We start from the raw sequence: 6,000 nt of genomic DNA on the forward strand, positions 1-6,000 counted from the left end.
GGGAGGGCAAAAAAAGCTGCTTTTCCCTTTTTATGCTCCCTTATTTATGGAGTCGTTTCTGCCCAAATGAGTCTGAGATGGGGGCCAGGTGATCCGTTCGGATCAAGCGGCGTCACAGGGCTCCTGCCCCCCTTAATTCTGCCCCACCTCTCTTCGTCCTCGGGGTGGTCGATGAACAGCAGCCCGTGGGGCCTCTGTTAATGTGCTTATCAGATGGAGTGCATGAGAGTTTGATATGACACATGATAATCTATGAAAATGTTAATCAATAGGAATAGTTTAAGCTGTCATTCGCGGTGCGGCCCGCTTGGTCAATACTCATATGCTTTGCAACAATGTCTCTTGTCATCGCTTCACTGGAGTTTTTCTCAGTGCACTTATGCACAAGCGACTCACCGACGCATCGATGCGCTCCTCTTTTTTGGAACGAGGGAGCTTCTAATGCTGCATTCATTTAAGGCACAACATCCATCCATCCATCCCTCCTCCCGTCCCTTCTCTCCTCTTTGAGCTGCCTGATAGGTCCAGTGGAGGGCAAAATTAATACCTAATTGAATTGTGAAGTCATCAAAATAATCAATACTTTTTTATTATTTATTCTTTACAGTCTGTTGACTGAACGAGAGCTGTGAGAGGCCGAGGGAGAGTATGAGAGAGAGAGAAAGAAAGAGAGAGAGAGAAAGAAGGGGGACAGGCCTGAGAGGATGCAATACAATGTAATTTTCACCATGGGCTGCTGGAGAAGAGAGGGCACAATAAAACAGAAGGAAAAATTACAAGAAAAAAAAAATGAGGGAAGAGAGAATGGGAATTTTTCCACAAGTTATAACCAGATTTCGACATTTTCAGAAGAAAAGTGCTTGTAGAAATGTTTCTTTTAAAAACCACATCAGCATTTCTGAAGAATCATGTGACACTTAAGACTGGACCATCACAGAAATAAATGACATTTTAAAATATATTAAAATAGAAAACAGTTATTTAAAATAGTATTTCATAGTTTCATTATTTTATTTTGATTTTAATTAATGTTTATATTAATAAAAAATCTAACTTTTGAACAGTAGTGGTTTTACAATGATTTCTGACAGATCATGTGACACTGAAGACTGGACCATCAAAGACATAAATTAGATTCTAAAATATATTAAAATAGAAAAGCGTTATTTAAAATAGTATTTCACGGTTCAATTATTTTTTAATTTGTTTTAATTATTAAGTAATTTTAAAAATCTAACTTTTGAACAGTAGTGGTTTTACAATGATTTCTGACAGATCATGTGACACTGAAGACTGGACCATCAAAGACATAAATTAAATTCTAAAATATATTAAAATAGAAAAGCTTTATTTAAAATAGTATTTCACAGTTTTTTTTTTTTTTTTTAATTTGTTTTAATTATTAAATAATTTTAAAAATTAAACGTTTGAACAGAAGTGGTTTTACAATGATTTCTGATGGATCATGTAACAATGAAGACTTGACCATCACAGAAATAAATGAAATTTTAAAATATATTAAAATAGAAAACACAGTATTTCTATTTCACAGTTAAATAATTTTATTTTCATTTTATTTAATTATTAAATTACTAAAAATGTTAACTTTTGAACAGTAGTGCTTTTACAATTAATATTTTACTTTTTATTTTTATTTTGTGTACATGTTATTGTTTTTGTTCACTATTTGCTGGTGCCAGTACAAATCAAATTAAACATTGACACTCCTTTGCTATTTTTTCCTCAAAAAGAAAATAATATCATAATCTAAGCCATGTAAAGTCATAGCGTCTGTCTCAAAGTCCCGCCTTCTCTCACTCTCTCTTTTTCTCCTCTCTCTCTCTCTCTCTCACAGTTAATTACACTAATGAAACAGGGACTCCCAGGGCAGTTCTTCATGCCAAAGAGCATATGTGAAGGGACCTGGGGAGTGTGTGCACGTGTCAATGTGTGTGTACCGTATGCGTGTGTGTTTGGGATCGCCTTACTCCCTCTCGGCCACACAGGAGGAGAAACAAGAAAAAGCACTCGAGCCCCTCTCCCTCCCGTTCTCCTTTTGCCTACTCTGAGGGTCATTTCTGAACCTTTTTCCTCATAAGATATCCATGCTAATTGCTAATGGCCTTAGCTGCCAGGGTCTCTGTGGTCCCCCGAGGACACAAAAAGGGTCTCAGAATGGTCCAAAGACCCCTGAATAGTCTTCGGATCATACATCCCATTTGCTATATATATATAAACTAGACTGTACTATAATATATTATACTTCATATACTAAATATAAGCATATATGTGACCCTGGACCACAAAAGCAGTCTTATCAGCCTAAAATACACTCTATGGGTCAAAATTATCATTTTTTCTTTTATGCCAAAAATCATTAGGATATTATGTAAAGATCATGTTCCATGAAGATATTTTGCAAATTTTGTACCGTAAATATATCAAAACTTAATTTTTAATTAGTGATATACATTGCTAAGAACTTCATTTGGACAACTTTAAAGTTGATTTTCTCAATATTTAGATTTTTTTGCACCCTCAGATTGCAGATTTTCAAATAGTTGTATCTCAGCCAACAACTGGCCTATCCTAAAAAACAATACATCAATTGAAAGCTTTCATATGATGCATAAATCTCAATTTCAAAAAATGTACCCTTATGACTGGTTTTGTGGTCCAGGGTCACACACACACACACACACACACACACACTCAAAAAAAAAAAAACAATTTAAAAGCCATTTTTCTTGTTTTGAATAGTGTTTAATATTACAGCATGAAAGGAATATACTATACATACAAACATATATGCATATATATATATATATGTGTGTGTTTGTATGTATAGTATATTCCTTTCATGCTGTAATATTAAACACTATTCAAAATAGGAAAAATGGCTTTTAAATTGTTTTTTTTTTTGAGTAATATTTATAATTATTAATTTGTAATGATTATATATTTATACAAATTATTTTTAATGTATCCTTGGACCACAGTCGTAAGGGTAAATTTAAAAAAAAATATGCATTATCTAAAAATGTTGAATAAATAAGTTTTCCATTGATGTATTGTTTGTTACGATAGGACAATTTTTGAGCGAGATTTGACCAACTATTTGTACATCTGAATCTGAGGGTGCAAAAAAAAAAAAGTAAATATAGAGAAAATCGCCTTTAAAGTTGTCCAAATGAAGTTCTTAACAATGCATTTTACTAATCAATAATTAAGTTTTGATATATTTAAGGTAGAAAATTTACAAAATATCTTCATGGAACATGATCTTTACTCAATACCCTAATGAGTTTTGGCATAAAGGAAAAATTTATAATTTTGACCATACAATGTATTTAGCTATTGCTACAAATATACATGTGCTACTTAAAACTGGTTTTGTTGCCCAGGGTCACATATACATATACATATACATATACATAAGTCATATATATAATCACCATAAATATAATTACACCTAACTAATAAATTAAATTTGTTACGTGAGCCATGTATGACTTCTGACAGATTTATGTTTAGACTGAGTTTAAGAGGAAACTGTGTAAGCAGCTGCAAATCCTCTGAGTGTCATTTGAGCTGTATTTAAACTCAGAGCAGTTTCCTTTAGAACCGGCTTTGGCTTTTGTGTTAAAGCTCGGTCTCCCCCACAGGGCTAGAAACATATCACCTCCATCTAGAGGCCAAAAGGATCCTTCAGGGACAGTCTCAGGGCCCCATAAAATCTTAAGACACATTTTCTCAAATATAGCCTACATTATACATACACATTAACATTGCTTAATCATTGCTCTGAAAGTGTTTTCACATTAAAAATATATATGTTTATGTAACATAGGTCTGCAACAACTAATTGATAAAATCATAAATAATTGATAATGGAAATAATCAGCGCACAAATTTGATTATTGATTAATCACATCGATTAATCAACTGATCATGTACTATACGCACAGAAAACATTTGGCAGTCACGTCACTTTACAGTAGTCAATAATGCATTTATATAGACAAAACGCATCTGGAAAAAATGTTACATTTTCCTCTGGTTAAAAAAACAACCCGTGCATGTGCGTCATACTGAAGGAGCACAATAATTCTGCATAAAATATTAATTAGTCTAAAACATTTCTTGTTAGATAATAAAAGTATGTTTAAAATTCTACATGTAACAAGTACTTGTATTTTTAAAATAGCAAAATTGAGTATCAATGTAACATAATTGCATTAACATTTAGGGGATTTGTTTTCGTTTACTATCATTTTTAATTTAGCCATTTTAAATGTTTTAAAATGGTAAGCATCTGTTGTTTTTCGGTGTAGAATGTTTATGTTTTAAACTACTGTACACAGATTTATTTACTATAGCTTTCCAATTGCATATGTTTGAAGGACAACATTAAGTAAGATGTTAAATAAGATATTTTTAATGGATTGCAATTAACTGATTTTATTAAAATGATTAATTTTTAATAATTATAATATGTATTTTTTTTTGCATTCAGTTATATGAATTTAGAATAACTTTAATTATAAAGTGGGACACTATAATCATCTTCATCATTGTTACTTGTACATTCTAATGCTGCTTTTCTAGTAAGAGACGGATGTGCCTATAGTGACAAAGAAGATAGTTAAGTCCTTGCATTGCCCAGTCTATATTTTACATAATATTTCAAATCAATTAATTTGCATAAGTGCACTCAATCTCGTTATGTCCGTACAATTGAAATATTTATGTAGAATGACCTCTAATTGATTTTTATTTCCAGGAAAATTGATGCATGGCTGAATTTACGGTGCATTTGTCAAAGCAACAGCCGGTCTCTCTGTGATGCTGCTCAGACGAATCTACTTAATTGACTGGGATCAGAGAACAGTGAGAAAATGTGTCATAACCTATCAAAGATGAGTGCTGGAGAGAGCTGTGATGCTTCAGACACTATCAGGACCCCCTCAGATAAATATAAAGAGCCATTGATTGTTCAGGAGAGTGAGTTTGTGTGCATGGGCTTTTTTTTTCCGTTTCTTTTTTTCGTTTGCTACATCGATCTTAGAGCTGACCTTATGGTGCATCAAAGCCTACAGGAGCTAATCTGGCCTCTGTATTACGACCTGAGCATGGAAAGATAGCGTTCAAGACGGAAGGGGGTGAAAGAGACAGAAAATACAGAGAAACTGGCGGGAGGAAGTGGTATTCACATGTGTTAGTGGGAGAGATTAAAAAGAGGAAGTCCAAATACTCACATAGGAAGTATGTACTCAAAGGTCTTCATCAGCATGCTTTCATGGTCGGTCACTGACGGTAACATTATCTGGATTCTCATTGGCTGCCAGGCAGTGCAGGTCTCAGAGCATGTCCGTTGTCTGACACTGACAAATAGTTTTTAATACCTTGAATTTCCAGCATCTTCTGCCTAGCATATATAGTGGACAACAGATATCAGTGTACAAATACACACAGTTGCATGCGCATGCAAACATTATCAATTAGTGGTAAAGTCAACTGTCTTGGTAACTAAAGGTAAACCTCTCTACTACTATTACTCGGCTTGGTTTTGAAACAGGCTTCACAAATCAAATTAAATTCTTAATTGATATTTATTTATCTGGATATCTCACAACATATGCAGGGATGGTCCAAACTCAGTTGCTATTTATTTTTATATATATTGATAAACACTCAAATAGAAACTGGGTTGTATAAAAACATTAAATGCACATTGGCAGTTTTATAGAACTTTTTAATTATACAATTATGTGACTACTCCAATTGTTAAATGTACACTAATTTAAACTGTGTCTGTCATATAAGCTTGTTTTCATTACAGATTTATAACAAACAAATTTATAATAAACAAGACATCAGTTACAGGCTGTAAATAAAAATATAATGAATAATAGGGTACATTTAGTAAAATGCTCTTTTCCAGACTTACACCTCCAAGCTAACTAACTAGTTAATATGACATTGAATGGCTTTCCTGAG

This window comes from Garra rufa, chromosome 24 (genome assembly GCF_049309525.1).
Source record: "Garra rufa chromosome 24, GarRuf1.0, whole genome shotgun sequence".
NCBI lineage: Eukaryota > Metazoa > Chordata > Actinopteri > Cypriniformes > Cyprinidae > Garra > Garra rufa.